The 18,678-nt window shown below is 35.0% G+C and overlaps 1 non-coding gene across 1 annotated transcript; it reads right to left on the bottom strand.

The window, feature by feature from the left end:
• Positions 1 to 261: 261 nt before the first annotated feature.
• On the bottom strand, positions 262 to 368 carry LOC144377487 (U6 spliceosomal RNA). Its single transcript, XR_013438486.1, has one exon. It is a non-coding gene; the product is annotated as a U6 spliceosomal RNA (small nuclear RNA).
• Between the last annotated feature and the right edge of the window lie 18,310 nt (positions 369 to 18,678).

Here is an 18,678-nt window from a genome sequence, read left to right as displayed (position 1 = left end):
GATTTGTTTTCCTCTTTGATTATTTTCCCCCCTTTACTGTCCTACCTCCCACTGTTGGTTTTCATTGTTGTTTTCCATTTCCTCTTCCTGTGTGTTTTGCCAAGGATTTTTTGAAGAGATGGTTTTCTAGCTGCAAATTCTTTTAACTTTTGTTTATCATGGAATGTTTTAATTTCATCTTCCATCCTGAAGCTTAATTTCGCCGGATACATGATTCTTGGTTGGAACCCATTTTCTTTTAGCGTTTGAAATATGTTATTAAAAAATATGGAACGCTTCACGAATTTGCGTGTTTTCCTTGCGCAGGGGCCATGCTAATCTTCTCTGTATCGTTCCAATTTTAGTATATGTGCTGCCGAAGCGAGCACGAAACCAATCAAATTTAAGAACCTTTTTTGGATTTCATCACAACCAAATGATGAAGCCAAGATTTGAAAGACTGGAGCCCACTCATGTAATATCAGAGTGTGATAAGAAAAGAGCTCATATACAAGGATTTGTTTATTCAGGTTCTATGAGGTTCATTATCTCATTCTAGACTACAAGTGTGGTCTATTCTTCGTAGGTAACTTTGGTCATTGCAAGCCACAGAAGCAGGAAGGAGAAAATTCAGAAACAAATCATCCTCAAAGGAGAAAATTTCTTCAGGAACTGGAAAAGACATTAGCCTACAGTATTTCTTATATTTTTATGTTTGACGCGGCTAATTATATTAGATTTAATAGTATTCAGACAGTTTCTTCATTCTTACTCCTTTTGCTTTCTTTAATTCAAAGAGTTTGAGTGATAAAAACAATTTCATAGATATGGAAAATAGAAAGCAATACAAAAGGACATAAAGCAGATAGACTCTAATCTGCAACATCCTTGCTCTTAGTACTTCTTCCTGGAAGTAACCACTGTTATCTACTTCAGACAATGCCTAAGGATTATGTCATTTACAACAATCAGTCAGTGTACTTTCACTGCCTCTTATCTCCCTTTCTGATTTTCCTCCCATTTCTCTGATAAATTGTGTGTGTGTGTGTGTCTGTGTGTGTGTGTGTGTGTGTGTGTGAGAGAGAGAGAGAGAGAGAAAGAGAGAGAGAGAGAGAGAGAAGGGGAGGGGAGGAGGAAGTTTTTGTGTGTGGGGGGGGTTGTCCTGTTGGTAATCTAACTTAAGTTTTATACTTACATTTCAATTGATTAACTTTATAAATTGAGGAAATTCTAAGTACATTTTAATTTTTACTTTTCCCATCTGATGACCTATTCCTTTATTTTTTTAATCAAACCTTTCTCCTCATCAAATGCCAGATGCACCTATAGATTGTCATAATTTACATTTTTATTCACTTGTGAAGTTTTTAAACCATTTTCTTTTAGCCTACAAGTGTATTTTAAAATTGAAAAAAATAGTGTATTATGATCATGGAAAGTATTAATCATGATAGAACAAAATAATATTAGGAATTTGTAGAAAATAACTATAATTTAAAATCTCAAAGATCTTTCCAGTTCAAAAAGAATCAAGCATCAGAATGAGTTTTCTATATTCCAGTACTTTAAAGATATTCACATCTAGACTACAGTTTAGTTTTTATTATTACACAGTTTTTTGTCCTCCCTATATTTTCTGGTTGTCTTTTCTTTTGCCATTGTCAACAGATAAGATAAATATTATATCTCATCATTAAGCTTTCCTAAATTCTAACTTATTTATTACTATATGGTTTTTGTATCTGTTCTCCTGCTCAAGCTTCTGATTTCCTGTTCTAACTTGAACTGTTCATTTCCTGTGCATGCTACACGGCTATTGTGCTCCTGGGTTATTTTTGTTCTTTTTTTTAGATTTCATACATTTTTTCCTTCTGAATACACTTTTTTCCTCTTTATTCTGCTATAGTTCATTCTAAATTAATTTTGTGTATAGAGAATATAAATTTAGAAACATGTTTCTGTGATGTTATCATAATTTACTTTCACATCTCTTTGGCTGGTGTAAAATTAAGGGTCAAATATATTCACTTTTCCATTTTGAAGACAGTACTCTATATAACACTCTTCCTCTTTTTTTCCCCAATGTTGCTAATGAGAAATCTGGTGTGTTCCAACATGATGCCCCTTTATCAGTTTTCTGCTAGACCAATTTTAATACTGACGTATTTCCCCCAAGTAACTCCACACTCTAAGCTTCTTGAGCACCTCTCTGTACATGCCTGCCTCTAATTATAACCTTTTCTCAGTGTATATTCAGAGTTAAAGAGTTTTCTCTGTATTTTATGTTAAATGATGCTGCCTGATCTCTGTATTCTAGAAATTAACAAAAGTTATTTTACTCATCAGAATTTATTTTATTGTAACCAATGCCATAATTGTTTGTTCATTTGTTTTGTTGTTGTTGTTTGTTTTCTTCTCTTCCATTTTATCCTCTTCACTTCTCTTCTACCCTTCCTCCTCTGGTCTTCACAACCCCAACATATGTGAAACCAAGAACTTGACATGAAATAGAACTTTAAGATCTGAGTCACCAGGATAATATAATATAGAGGAATTGCATAAGCCCCCCCCCCGTTTTTTCTTTCTCTCTCTCTTTTTTCTTTCTTTATTTCCTTTTTATTTTTCTTCCTCCCTCTCTCCTCTTTCAACATCTTAATTTTTACTATTTTTACTTCTTGTAACTTTCTAAATGCATATATGTGTTTGTTTTTATGCATTCTACTGTCCTCCCACGTACTTGTCCACCCTAAATTAACTCCTGTCTATTCCCCTGCTACTAACCCTCTTCATTAGAGCTCTCCTCCAAATTTTCTCTGTTGTATTAACCCCATACTCTCACATCCTTCCCCCTTAGCATAACATCATATACCTGACCCCCAGTTCTCTGTCTGCCACCAGAAACTGTACACCTTTTATGAACCTACTGATTATATTTGAAATAATAATTGAATGCAACATTTCTAGACATTGAGACTAACTATAAATGTCTTAATAACAATAATTTACTCATAGATGATGTATTCTTGATATTGGGAATGTCAACATTGTCTTCCCCACAAAGGAGGGATCTTGGAACTATACAAGAGCACTGCAAATCTATAGGGTAAAAACACACCACTATAGGGTAAATCTATAGGGTAAAAACACACCACTCCCACAGAGCGGGAAAGAAATTCGAGCAACATGAAAAGACAAGGGAAGAAAGTACCACAAAAAATTCAAGACAACAGACACATCATTAGAAGAATTAATAGAAATAGTAGAAAAAATGACAGAGAAAGATTTCAGGATTTACATGAATCAGATGTTTCGGAATCTCAAAGAAGACATTAGACAACAAATACAGACAGTGAAATGAGTTTGTTCTGGATGTTCTGGGGCCTTTCAGTGTAACAATAGATCACTTGGGGAAGGGTCTTTTTTTTTAAATATAGGCACTCAGTAGTATAATTTTTCTTAGAACAACATTCATTCCATCCCAGAGATTTTAATGGGCTGTATTTTTGTTTTTATTTTGTTTCTAAGAATCTTGCTGTTAATTTCTTTATTTTTTCTCCTGCAGCTTTTAAATGCTATCCTTTTTCTGTATATTAGACATTTTGGTTTTGGAGAGGATTTTGTCAATTTGGGGTCCTAAATGCTTCCTGTGTTTGTATTTCCATTTCATCCCTAGAGTTTAGAAATTTTTTCTGATATTATTTCATTGAAAAGATTATGAATTCCCTTAACATACCTCAATGCCTTCCCCTATGCCAATGTGACTTGGATTTAATCTCTTAATGTTGTTCCATATTTCTTGAATATTCTGGTCATGATCTTTTTACATCTTTTCTTTATTGTTGACTTTATTTTCAAGATTGTCTACTTTTACCTTGAGACCTGAAATATGTTTTCTATATGGTCTACTATAATGGTGATTCTTTCAACTGAATTTTTAATTTATTTATTTTTTTATTTCCAGGATTTCTGTTTGTCTCTTTTTCAGAATATCTAACTCTTTATTGAAATGTTTCATTACATTCTGTAGTATCTCTCTTAGGTCCTTCCTTATATCTTCTTTAAGCTTATTGAACATTTTAACTATGAATTTATAGATTACTTATCCAGTATTTCCTCCATTGCAGTGTCACCGTGATCAGTTGTTGAAGTGTTGTTGGCTATTTGGAGTGACTTCTTCTCTTGTTTTTTTGTATTGTTGTATGTCTACCTATCTGCTGAGTTGATTATTTCTTCTACTTTTATGTAATGGACAATTTAGTGAGCTTCTTTCTCTTAGGTACCTCAAGCTAGGTAAATATCCAAGTGCTGATATTCAAACTCAGTGTGTACCTAATGTCATGCCCAGTAGTTAGCACCACTTTGGAGAAGATAGTAAACCCTGTTAACTACAATCACTTCAGAGTAAAATAATAAACCCTCAAAAAAATCAACAATATTCTCCCCTCTATAGTTCCTCTAATCCAACTGTAAAATTCTAGGAATGTTATTGCATAGGTTGAGAATTAGTTATTAAAGATATCAAAATTACTAGTGAGCTATAAAAGTGTTGATAAGGGGAAAAGAGATAAATGGACAAAGAAAGCAAAAAAGATAAAAGAGAAAAAAATGTTACAAACTAAGAAAAAAAGAATGAAAATTGGAGGTAGTGAGATTTGAGACAGAAGTAGCTGTTGCAAGAGGGAAAAGAGAAACTAAGAGGAACTAGCGTAAACCTAAGCTAGGAAAGCAAAGATTTAAAAAAAATGATTCCAGTTAATGTTTTAAAAATTAGAAGAAATACAAGTGATTGGCTGAGAACTGCAATATCAAATAACAAGGGAATATCTATTAACCTAATATGAAACTATTTGTAAGATACAAACTGATAAAGAGCTATTTATTATATTTTTATGACCTATTCGATGTGGGAAGATTTCTTATTGAGTCTTCATTATTATTTGGATTTTATCAGGATTTGGGACCCTTAGAAGATGCCCACTGCTTTCCAACTTTAAGTTTTCCTAGGTATAGAGGCAGTGATCTGTGGTAAGGGGAGAGAGTTTGGGTAACCTTCAGCTAGCAGTGATCCCTCTCCAAGTTCCTTCTAGATGGATTAAAGAATCAACTCATTTCAAAAGCACTCCCAATGGTTTAATTTGTGACTGTCTATAGAAGGGGAGAAGGTATATTGATTTCATTTCTTCTGGGGAGGCTGGCTCCCTGTGGACTCCAAAAAATGGTTGCCCTACAGGCACATTTTTCTGCCAACAGTTTGGGCTGAATTGTAATATTTCCTTCACTGTCTTTGCTGTTCCTGTCTTGTTTTAATGTAGTCATGTTTCTTTCTGTTGTTAAGGAGTAAGCTTGTGGGCTTTTCCTCTCTCTTTTTTTACTCCTTCCCCAACTCCACCCTTGTCAGAGTTCAGGGTCAAGGAATTCTGTTTTTATTTTCTGCTCCAGTAACCAAGTTCCCAGTCCCTCTAAGACTCACGCTGTCCAACATTAAGTTTACAGTGTTTCCTCTGTCACTCATCTCTGACCAGCTCTTCTTTCACTGCTTTGCTTCTGAACTCTGGAAGAATCAAGGTTTGCTGCCTAAATACACTTTGCTGTATTCCCATTGCCAGTTTAACAATTCCAAATCATTGAAGACAGCTACTTATTGTTTCATCATTGGTTAGGATTTTGTCCTCTCAATTAGTTAGGGGTAGGGTTACATAAGCAAATAGAGACAAGGATTAATCCTGAAAATAATTCAGCTATTACAAAGCATTAAAAAAAAAAGCCTTTGTTTGTGTAGTGACTGGTTGTAACTTCACTCAAGCAATATTTCAAGGTGTGAAGTTATTGCAAATTTTACTGGACCTGATAGTCAAAAAGCATTTCTGATAATTAGCTTTCCTGGATGCTATTGTTAAGTATAAAAACTTAAGGTATGATGTTTACTTACACTTATATCCCTTCCAAACAGATAAGTAAACAAAGCCCGACTACTTCAATATTAAAAAAAAAAATGAGAAATAAAAGAAAAAAATTAGTGAACCAATGAAAGGAAACAGGATAATTTTTTTTCCCTCTCTTTCTAATATGGACACAAGATGGCAATAATACAGGATAGAAAATTACAAATTTTATAACCCCAAGGAAGCATTTTACAAATAAATCAGTTGACTCTAAAAGTCATCTTTTAATAGCCTTCACTTGAAAATTAATGTACAGTTAAAAATCAAAGATTATCCTAAAATAATAGAAGTGTGTCACTCAAAAATGGCGTCAGTAAATTGCCTTATTTTATAACTGTCTCAAAGAAGAGGTATGGTTATCTAAGACTAAAAGAGTTTGCAAATTTCAAGAGGAAGACACCAATACAGACCTCCTGACCCAAATTCATGGCTCTATGAACTAGTTTCTAAAATTATATTGCAATAGTCCAAAAGCCTTTTATTTCTTTGGTTGTGGGAATCTTTTGGTAATAATAGTTGAGGTTATTATGCTGAGAACACATCTTGCTGTGTTCTAGAAAAATGATTTTTCACCAAACCAATTTTATTTTTTAGGGTGATCATTTGCCTGGAAAGTTTAAAATTGTCAGTGACACCATTTTTTTTTGTTATTTTCAAACTTGTATTTGAGGACATTTTATGATACTAAGCATTTTTTACTAAGCTTATTGCTCTGAGATTTTTAATTAATAATTTATTTTAATACTTTTTTCTAATTTCTGAATATTTGATTTTAGAGTGTTTCCTCTGTCATTCATCTCTGACCAGCTCTTCTTTAACCATGAGCTGAGGCAACCATGATGGTCCTTGGTTACCAGTTCTTAAGTTCACCAAAAAGAGTTCAGACATGTTAGAGTAGCAGGCATGAGTTTATCAGAGGGGATAAGAGGAAAAGGGGACACTCTCAAGGGAGAGAATAGGTCTCCTCAAAGAGAAGAGGAGTTAGATTTGACCAAAGTTCCTTTAATTAATTTGTGAATGAATTTTTAACCTAAATGTTTATTTGAGTAGGAATTATGAGATACGTTTGAATTTGGAGATCTAAAACTAAATAATATATGGTTTTAATTTTTGATTAATCTATACTATAGATAACTAGAAGAGACAAATTAAGAAAAAACAACATAATGTAATAAATGCTATAACAGGTAAAAGAATCAGATTTATGAAAATATCCTTGCCATGGAAGTGTGTACATATAAAAGAGTACCGTTTTTTACCGAAGGATTTCACAATTTGGGGACTTTTTAATATTGTTTCCCATTTTGACTACAATTTACATGATCATTTTAATAAATGGTTAAAAAAAAGCAACTTTGCTACATTCTTCAGAGTAATAAACAAAACAAAAAATCAAACATGACTTTTCCCTCTCATTCTAATATGGAAATAAGGTGGAAACAATACAGGAGAGAAAGTTATGAATTTTATAAAAGTGGTATAGACAATACTATGGAAATGTAGATGTGGGATGGGTCTTTTCTAAATAGGAAGAATATTCTTCACAGAAAAGCTAGTGATTTTGCTTAGTGAATATGAGTAAGATGTGAGAAATTTATCAAAGGATACACATTGAGGCAATTGCTAAAAGATAAATACCATCAACATGCTCAGTACTTATTTTGCACTTATAGATAGAGTAGCTACTCTTGTCTGGTTGAAGCATAAAGTACTGATACTAATACAAGTGGTACAAAATAAGATTTAAGAAGAAATGTGGAGCCAAACTGATAGGTCATTTAAAGGTAAGCTACTCAAAATTTATCCAATAATTAATTGGAAGCCATAAAAAGTGAAAAGTGTTATGGAGGCAGGGCCCACCATGGAGCTGAGGCAGCCAAGATGGTCCTTGGTTACTAGCTCTTAGGATAACCAAAAAGCATTCAGACATGTTAGAGTAGCAGACATGAGTTTATCAGAGGGGATAAGAGGAAAGGGGAACACTCTCAAGGGAGAGAATAGGTCTCCTCAGAGAGAAGAGGGATGGCACATCCCTCCTGGACTCCAGTTTTATTGAGGATCCCACAGGAAGTTTCCAGAATCCCGCCTAAGTCCACCTCTTGACTGATAGCAGGATTGCATCAGACTTCCAAGTCCCCATGGTACACGGTCTTACCCACGGAGGGGAGATTGTCTAAAGATTCAAAGCAACTCTGGATCACCTTGGCCCGTGTCAACTGGTTCTAATTGGAACTTGTTCTTATAGATTTTATGGTTGGAGGCTTGATTCTAAATATTATATCTCCATGAGTTCTGGAAACTGCTCTGTGTAAGGATCACAAAGTTCGCCCCCCTTCAGGGTACACTATGTTCTTATCAGCAGAAGGACACTTTCCGGGCCTGCACTTCTACAGAAAACAGGTTGTTTTCTGGAGGAATGTAACAGATTCTATTGACTTACGACAGGCAGGACTGCAAAGAAATTGCTTTTTAAAAGAAAGCATGTGGGGGTAATTGCAGTGGGCCCAATTTATATAATTATCTCCTTAACCTCATGTTCCCACTGCTCACATCTGTTACCTACCAAAAATATCTGAACTAGAAAGCTATGAGATCAGAGCTGAATTTCAGGAAAATTAATCCTGTAGTCTCAGGTAGTCTGACTTGAAAGTGAGAAACCCTGGAGGGGAAAGATATCAATTACAGTACTATTTCCAACAACCCAAGTAATGTATTATGAAGACCTAGACCAGAGCAAGGCAGCAGAAGAGGATGCGGCAGAGTTTTTAAAAATATAAAATTGTGTTACATTAAATGTATGTACTCCATATATTCTTTATATATTCATATATATATATATATTTCACACAAAAATATTTTGGAATATAAAACATTTTATTTGAAGTTTAGCCAAATGTCATGTGTTTAATTAATTAATTAATTTGTTTGGTTTATTTGGGGAAGTAGGGGGGACCAGGGACTGAACCCAGGGGTGCTCAACCACTGAACAATATCCCCAGCCCATTTTTTAATTTTTGATTTTGAGACAGGATCTCACTAAATTGCACAGGGCCTTGCTAAATTGCTGAGGCTGACTTTGAACCTTTGATCCTTCTGCTTCAGTCTCCCAAACTGCTGGAAACAAAAGTGTATGCCACTGCACCTGGCTTGTCATGTATTTTAGAAAAGCAAGATAGGTCTGATAGAAGTCTATGAATGTGACAGATTTTAATTTTACATTGTAGGTAAGGGTGCAATCGGAATGAGAAATATGAAAGCCAATAAAAGGAATAATAATAAACTAATGCAAGGTGTGAGGAAAAGGCACCCAAGAAAGAATTCTGTGTCAGGGAGAGACACGATCCAAATTAAGGAGGAAGGTAGGAAGCTGAATTATGGTGCTATTGAAAGGTTCCTGGGAGAAAGACAAATGAATATTTTCTTCTTCTTCCTCACTGAATGACCTCATTATCTTAAACTTTCTGAGTCTCCGTTTCCCAATTTAAAAATGGGTATACAATATTATCTACTATCTATCAGTAAGAATTAAGTGAGAAAATGAATGTCTTGGATCCTAGGGTTTAGTATTTAAGATGCATTCAATAAATATTGTTTGAATGGTGGGAAGTGGAAGATGGAGGAAGGTGACATCTAAATGGCAGAAAGCACACACTTGCAGTGGCTGGCATAAATTAAGTGAAAGGGAAAGTTCTATGTTCTATCAGCAGAACACAGCCAGATTCCTAGCACATACAAAAAGTTTGTAAAATGCTTTCTTGAATAGAATTTAAAATATGTTCTGCATAATCAACTATGCTTGTACTCTTTAGGCATACAATTTTGGGGGTTTAAATGACCCCCGTTAAATTTAACAGAAGAAATATTAGCACTATGAATCTTCAAATTAACAATTGAATCAATCTGTATTTATGTCTATATTAGGGAGTCATAATTCAGTCACATTGAATGCCCCAGTTAATGAGATGTTTTCGTCTTAGTGAGTTTCCCCATAAAGCATGTTTTTAAATTTAAATTAAATGAGAAAGCCAATTTCCCATGGCTCCCTGGGATTTTTGCCCTGAGGCAAATTCCTTTAAAATCCCCAAGTTCTCTTGCTGCATTGCTTTAGCAATATTCTTTTATTAAAATGTCCATGAAAATTGTCATTAAAACAATGCATGTGTTTATGTGAACAAAAACAGCTTTGAAAAGACCAAAATGTTTAAGTGTAGTACATAGGATTATTACTTATCTGTCTACTACCAGAGGCATGAACTTGACCCAGTGACAATAGAAATAAAAACTTAGTCAATAGTAGGAAAACACACAGGCCAAGCTTTAATTAGGGAATTTTACCTTGAGGAGAGGGTAGACAGTGCTGATAGATCAAGCTGCTCCTTGAACAAAGGAAGGGTCAAACCATTTATCTGGTGGGCCCGGGTCTGGTTCATCATTGTCTCAGTTTTGTTTCTGTGAGATGGCACTGGGAAAGTTCTTATCTCAAGAGGTGGCAATCTGGTTTCCATGAGATGATAGATTCTGGTTAGGAAGATAGCTTCAGTTTCTGTCCTGGGGTGGTTCTCCTGTATCATGGGTTAATCTGTCTGCAAGGTTCTGTTATTCCTGGGATCCAAGGTGACTGTAGGTTTAAAGCAATGACTGGAGACTTCTAGGTGTCACTCCAGGTAGACTGGAATGGGCCATTGTCAAAACTGGCAGTTGAATGTCTCTGCAAATCTTGAAAATATCTTAGTTAGTCTTACCTTGCTATCCTTAATCTTGAAGGGGAAAAGATAGTTTAGGTAAAATTTAATGTTGTGTTACCAGCTTTTAAATAAACACCCCTTAAATGATTAACCTGTCTACATGTAGAGCTAAGTGAGAATTCCACCCAAAGTTTAAGGCAAAGAGGACAGATAAACAAAGGTAAAGATGCCAAGCCTTATCTTGCTTTTAGTTTACCCAAAGGGCTTCTGCAGATAAAAGTGAAGAGTTGGTGCTTTATAGTAAAGGCAGCCTCTCTAAGTCCCTGTTACAATGGGGGCTTAGTCTCTTCCAGGTTTGGGTACTTTTAATAGGTCATAAGTTAAAGCCTTGGAAGTGCATCTGTCTTCTGTCCCTGTGGGGGTATCTGTTTCATCTCCTTCCCTTACCACAAATTTGCTTCACAATTTGAAGAATACACCCTGCAGAGATTTAGCATCATCCTGCTGTTTCTTGCAAGAGTAAACTCTGCTTGAATTTCTCACACAATTCTAAGATAATTAAGCTTAACACTTTAAGGATGAGTTCAGGACTGTAACTGACCTCTCCCTAGCTAAGTAGTGCTCTGAGGGCAAAAAAACTTAATAATAGAAGATCATCACACACACACACACACACACACACACACACACACACACACACACACACATACAGAGCACATAAGTCCTGCATGACTACATTGGGGGAAAAAAAGAATGTCATTGTGTGTATGTGCAGAGGGTGGTTAAGCTTTGAAAAGAAGAGATTTTCCTGACTACAAATTAGCAGACATAGAATAAATTAGAATATTAGAATAAAATTAGAATATTAGAAGCAAGCAGAAAAAATCTCAAAAACCATTCTCCCTGAAGAACATTAAAAAAAATCAGTAATTTATTAAAAGAAGGATGTGGTTCTAGAGTCCCTTGAATCACTCTATTTCTACAGTTATTCATTTACTTCTGTTCATTTCACTCTGTATTTCAGTGAGTAGAAAGGGAACTGAAGATCTTGTCTTTATATTCCCCTTCAAAGAAAAATAAAAGATCTTCCATATGACATACCTACATGATCTCTAAAAGAGCAGCTATACATAATCCCTCCTTCCTTGCTACTCATATGGATTGACCATATAGAAAAATAAAATCTGAAGTTTTTTCTGCTTGCCTGTTTCACATCTATGTGAAACCACAGCTCTGATCATTTATCTCATAGGCTGTTATAAGAATTAAACAAGGTATATGTATAAAGGTGTCTATTAAAATTCTGAGTGTAAAATAAGTACTCAAAAAGACTTGAACAAAATAGGTTTGTCTATCATTAAGAAGCTTTATATCATGGAAGTTAGAGTTATGAAGGTGTATTTTTCTTTATGAAGTTCAGGCAAATAAAAGTAAACAGGATATCTTCATTGCCCAGACCCTAGGAGCTTCATTTGCAGAAAGTCTATAATGAAATAATATAAATAATTTAATAAACAGTGTTGAATTCATGTACCTGGTTTGGTCTCATGTGTGAGAGGTACAAAGTCTGGTGGTCCATTTTCAGAATACAGTGTTTGGCTTTAAGTGTAAAATTGGGATGGAAGAATGGCAGCCAGAGGGGAAATAAAGCAGAATAGAAAGTTACCAGCAGTTGACTCACACAGTAGCACCACAGCCTATGGATGTGGGAGATCCGAAGTCCATGCACTCTAACAACCCCTTGACAAACAGGAGGTGGGAAAGGGGGTTGGCCTAGCCAACAGAAATAGAAATCTCTCTGTTAAGAAATAGTAACGTAGGTCAAGAAGTAAGATCGGTGTACATGTCAGAATGTGTTCATCCCCAAGAAGACTTTCCCACCACAAAAGAGCAAAGGGAGGTGGGAACAACTAAAAGTTGTAAAACATAGTTGTAAAACATAGGTGATGTTCATGAAGATGGTGCATCCCTCAGTACTCAGCCAGTGAGGAACCCGGGGAAGGATCTGGCTCACTAGGGGAAAAAAAAATACTGATTATAACTGCTCTGCGTATGCCTGACCACCAGGCACCAATCACAGGTGAGCATGTTTTTCACATGTGTCAACAGGCATCATTGATTATCTTATTAAAGTTGTTAGGAGACTTCTTCAGGTAGCAGGACTCCAAGAAGTAAATACAGAAACAGGCACCTCTTCTTCTGAGTGTGATTGATAGTGTTTCCTGAGAAATGTATGGGATAGTTTAAAACTTGAAGAATTTAGAGAAAGATTGGAAACTAAAAAAAAGGGGATCCATATTACTACATAGTTCAATCATATTTTTTCCATGTAGTCATGTGCTAGAGATTTTAAAATAGCTTCTCTGACTCTTTTGGCTCACATCTTGGTATATAAAATTCATCAGCCAAAATCCTGAAAATGAAAACAACACCTTTATTTGAATACCAAACTGTACACTTATCCTCCACCATCATTAAGTTAGATTGCACTAATATAGGAATGTACAATAATTTGGAATAAGAAAGACAACTTTGAGTTTCTTAGTCTTAATTTTGCATTGATTGCTAAATATCAAGCCCTAGGTTAGATATTAGAAAAAAATAATTTCTTCTCCTCAACAATATATGTGCAGCCTGGTACATGACAAGGAAATGTAAACTGAAAATGTTAATGCACTATTCAAAGTGCATATTCCCTATAGGGGAAATCGAAGAAAAGCATAATAAATACACCCAAGGAAAGACCATCTTTGAGGGGTAAGTAAGATCTGTGCTGTGTCTTGAGGGAATAGACAGGAATAGCAGGGAGAGAATCCAGTTAGAGGAAATCCTAAGTTCATATGCATGAAGTTACAATAAAACAAAACATGTAGAACTTTCAACTCATTGTAACTGGAATATGAGGATATGAGGCAAGAGGAAAGAGAAAAGTCCAGAAAGGTAAATGGAGGTAATTTAGAATTTTTATACCATGGAATAAGAAACATGGATCCTTTGAAATGTGTTAAACAATAACTAGGGGAGGTAATGATCTCATTTATTTTAGGAAGATCACTGTCCCTAAAATACATCTAATATAACTATAATGTTTCAACTTAAAAAAATATTTCATTATTGTATTCAATCTGCTAGTATTCTACTTAGGTTTTAATATATCTAAGCATATTATATATATTTACAAATCCACACACATTTAAAATTGAGTTATAGTCTTTATTTCTTCTGATTACCTTACCAGATTGTAGCATTTGGTTGTTATTGGTTTCATAAAACAAATTGGGAAGAATTACCTTTTTTAAGACTGTGGTTAAGGTTGAAATTATTTCTCCTCTATATGGTTGGCAAAATTTATTGCTGAAGTCAGTTGCACCTGAGGATTTCTTTGTGGAAGTGATTTGAATTACAGATTTAGTTTCTTTGGTAGTTTCTTTAGTAGATACACATGGAATTGTATACCCTGGTACTGAATCTGGATTTTGATTTCAAGATTACTTGGAGGCTATCAAAGAGTTTTACGTAGTATGGAGAGTTAACATGACTTGACTTGTAGCCTTAAAATATCACCTTGAAAAATCTGTGAAAAATTCATAGGAAAAGGCAATAAAGTGACAAGGAACCAGAAATGATACTCTTGCAATGATGAGATGAGAAAAGATAATGACTTAGACCAACTGGTGTTGGAAGAAATAAAGTGAGGTCAAAATAAGAGGATTTGGTTATGGATAGGGCAAGGGTTTGTGGAAGAAACAGTTTCAAATGAAACCTAGACTTTACTATATGGAAGAGCAGAGAAGCAGCACTGTAAAATATGAAGAAAAAATGGATTATGCAAGAAATGTATTGGTATTAGAATACCATTCAGCCATTAAGAAGGATGAAATCCTGTCATTCATGAAAATATGGATGGAACCAGAGGAAATAAGTCAGGCATAGAGATAAATACCACAAGATTTCCCTTCTATAGAATCTAAAAAAATTCACTTCATAGAAGCCAAAAGAAGAATATGGCAATCAGAAACCAGGGAGATTGAGAAATGCAGAAAAATAGGCAAAGTTTGGTCAGTAGGTATTGCTTTACACTTAATTCTGGTGTTCTGTTGCACAGTTAGGTGCCAATAGAAAGCAGGGCGTATGGTGTATTTCAAAAGACTAGAGGAAAAATGTTTTGATTGTTTGCACACAAAGAAATAATTACCCTGATTTTAGCATTGTACAATGGATACATAGGTTGAGCTATCATAATATGCCCCATAAGTGTATATAATTTTTACTTCAAGAGAAAAATCTAAAAAAAAAATATGCTGGAATATTTCATTAAAATTTTAAAACAGTTTAAATCACTTTCTCATATTGTACACCTAAGAAAGTTCTAAATAAGACTGAAGCAATGAGAAAAAATAAACTGACACCCAAATATAATAAAATAAAATATAGATGAATATTTTTCTCATTTGTGTTGGGGAATGTCTTTCTAGTCTTAAAAATAGTAAAGGAAGAAATTACAGGAGGAAAATGGTACAATTGAACGACAAATATTTGAAAACTTCTCAACACCAATAACTTAATCAACTTAAATTTACCAACAACAAGAAGAAACAATTTGCAGTACAATTGTTGGAAAGAATTGTTATTCCATATTTATTAAGGTTAAATGAAGGATCCTTAGAGTACTTTGGTAAAGCCACAGAAGCAGGCATATGGGAGGAAGGATCAAGCTCAAAACCTTCTGTGTAGCAGGTCCTAAATCAATGCCAAGGTTTTATCTAGAGGAAAGCATAATGATGATTAGCAGCGATCGCATAACTAAAAGAGATGACGCCCCTGGCTACAGACAGGCTGTGGATTGGCATTGTCAAGACCAGAAGCCAGAATACTGGCTAGAATCATGCAGGAATCAGATTGTTTTTAATAGTTTATAAAAATATGGGACATAATCTCTTGGCAGAAAAAGGAATGCTATTATAATTGACTTCTAGGAAATTGTTGCCAACTCTGAGAATTCATTTATACTTCATTTACATCTAGAAAGCAATTCTATTCTCTCTCTTTCCATAGATGATTGCAAAAATTCTTTTATGATGTAGTTTTTAAGTTATGCATGTCCTATGTTCTCTCCCTACTCCTACTCTTTCTACTTCTGTCCAAATATCTTTCAAACTAAAAATGCTTTAGATTTTATGCTTCATTTTATGGAATTTAAAGTGAAAACTGCTGACTTTATGGATGTTGTATTTATATTTCATTCTGGTTGTTTAAAAATTGGGGCCACATAATTGACCCAGTAAGCCTATTTTCTGGAACCACATCATACCTAAATCCAAAACACACAAAGAAGAAACATTTGAGATAAAAGAATTCCAAATGATTAATTGAGTAACATAATATGCTCTATATCACAATAAAATAATATGTAGCCATTACAATGACTACTAAAAAGAATGCAGCAACAAAAACATTCTTAATCATTTAAGCAGATTACAAATGTATGTCTATACTTTGCTTAAAGCACTATTAAAATATATATATATATATTTGGGTGCAAAGTCTGGAAAAGGACCAGTGAAAATGTAAACAGTTTGATTTATAGAGGTCACTGAACAGTGGTTCTCCAACTACAGTATGTATCAGATGAAACACTTCCCAAACATTGACATTCCCAGGCCCACCCCCAAGAAACTTGCATACACTTACTTTGAGGAGGGGCTCCAGGCCTTATATTCTATGAAAGGATCCTCATGCAATTCTGAGACAAGTTATAACTACTGGGCCCTGTGACAGTATTGTGGCTGATTTAAAGAATTATTACCATAATCCACTGATGTGATTATGTTGTCTGCCCCACAAGTATGAAATATAGAACAAGCAAGGAATATTCTGTATTGACTGTCTAACCCCTAGTTAAAATGTGATAGACTGAATTTCATGTCCCCATGTTTTATTGCCTGTGCCCATGGGCCTCTATTTCTCCATCTACTCATTGGGGAGAGAGACTGACCTCATTTGCTGATTTATTCCTCTATGGTTATCAATATTGAGGAAAAATGTCGATTTATTACAACTGCTTATTAATTAATGAGAACTTTATAATTCTCCAACTAGGAGGTTTGGCCTTAAACCAACTGTTATGGAGTCAGTATCTGCTACCTTCTTCTTCAAACCTGGTTTTCCTTTTATCTGTAGAAACTAGATCTCATCTATGTCATCCTTGAAAAAAAAAAAAGAGGACTATAAACCACCATGTTCCTAGAACACCCCTTTCCGTTCCAAAGAACATAGCCAAATCAAGGGACTAATGAAATGGCCCAAGCCGGAGTGTCCAGATAAGTATTATCTTGAACACTGACTCTCTTTCTCATACTCTGGGAAATAAGGCAAACACGTGTAGAAACTGCTTATAAATCTGCCTTCCTGAATGTATGCATTTCCTTAGAATACTGGTGATCCAATGGGACAAGTAAGGCAATGATGTCACTACTGATGTATCATAACCTATAAGACCCCATTCTGTGGTAGCTGGTGTGAGATTGACTCAGTTGGTCACTTCTGAACAGAAAGCCGGGGGGGGGGGGTGAAGGTACTACTTTATGGTAAAGCACCTTCAGGGACAGAGGTGCTGTCTCTAACCTGTCACCATTGGACCTTCCCATAGGCCTGATGTCTTCCATGTCATCTCCAGATGTTTTCTTTGATTTCTTGGAACCTCCCCCCACTGCCCTAGCACAACTGAGCTTTGGACAGTAACAATCCCCATCAGATCCTCCTCTATCTTGTTGGGGTTCTTCTAAGGGCACTGAATTGCACTTCTTCAGGTTAATTCACTAGTTAGATTCCATAATTGGAAGGGTCTTATCAGCAGGCATCTCATAATTGGGATTTAATTAATGATTGCTATGCAAACCATTACTGTACTTAGAACTGTCTAGCACATAGAAATTACACAGTGAAAGTTAATAATTATCAATCTGTTGGCTGAACAGGACAAGTAAGCCAATGTAAACCACCATGTAACTTTGACTCTAACCTTAACCATCACTGCACCTGCTACATGAGCACCACTGCAAATGGCTACATGAGCATCCCATCTCAAATTTCTTGCAGATCCTTATTTCATCCTTCTCCTCATCTAGTAACACAATTTCAGCAAGTCTTATATCTAGTCTTATCATATTTATATAAATATTAAAATTATATGTAATCTATAATTAGACAGTGATAGGATTGGCACCCTAATAATCACCTTCCCAAAGTACACCATACAAAATATGCCTTAAGATTAAGAAAAGGAAGCAGCACCATGTTAAGTACCTGGTACATACAAGTAAGCTTATTCTTACAATGGTTCCATGTTATACAAGGAAGCTGAAGTTTGGAGATGAGTTTAAGTGAATTCACAGAGATAAGATTCCAACTCACATTTATCTGATTCTAGTGCTTTTGTTTTTTTGTTTGTTTGTTTTTGCTGCTGTGCTACAATGCTAGTCAACATGTCTGCTTGGTTGAATTGAGTTTCAAAGGCAAAAGCACACCACTTCCAGGGGAAAGTTTATGAGTAGCATGATGTCAGACAAGTCAAGCAGTAAAATTAAACTGTTTTTGTTTGTTATGTGCTTTATATTTTTCTAGAACTGTTTATCTCACCCACTTGGCTAATGTATAGCTTTAAAGGCTAAACATGATGAAAGAAGAGAGATGAAGTTTTAAGTGGAAATGTTATAGACAAATTCTTGACACAAAATTAATGTGCAAGAAAAATGGAGAGTTGAGCAGAAATGATTAATTGCTCATTAAAATTTACCTTGATATCAAAGTGTGTCAAGGGCGTATGATAGTCTTGAAAGGCTATCAGGTAAGATGAGAGGTGTGAGAAAAATAAGAAATGGCTGTGAGGTCATTCTTTTGTTCTGCTCTTTGAACTTAATAGCATGGGGACCATTGCATAATGACTGACATGATGATACGGATAAAAAATGAACAATACAGCAATGCAAATTAAGAAGCTAGTGTTGGTCTGACTTAGGAGAGGAATAATGAACAGGCAAGGTCATGCCATGAGAGAATTTTCCTTTTTCAAA

Source organism: Ictidomys tridecemlineatus, chromosome 4, assembly GCF_052094955.1.
Source record: "Ictidomys tridecemlineatus isolate mIctTri1 chromosome 4, mIctTri1.hap1, whole genome shotgun sequence".
In the NCBI taxonomy this organism is placed as follows: Eukaryota; Metazoa; Chordata; class Mammalia; order Rodentia; family Sciuridae; genus Ictidomys; species Ictidomys tridecemlineatus.
The sequence above is the reverse complement of the archived record's forward strand: the minus strand, read 5'-3'. Positions and strand labels throughout refer to the sequence as shown.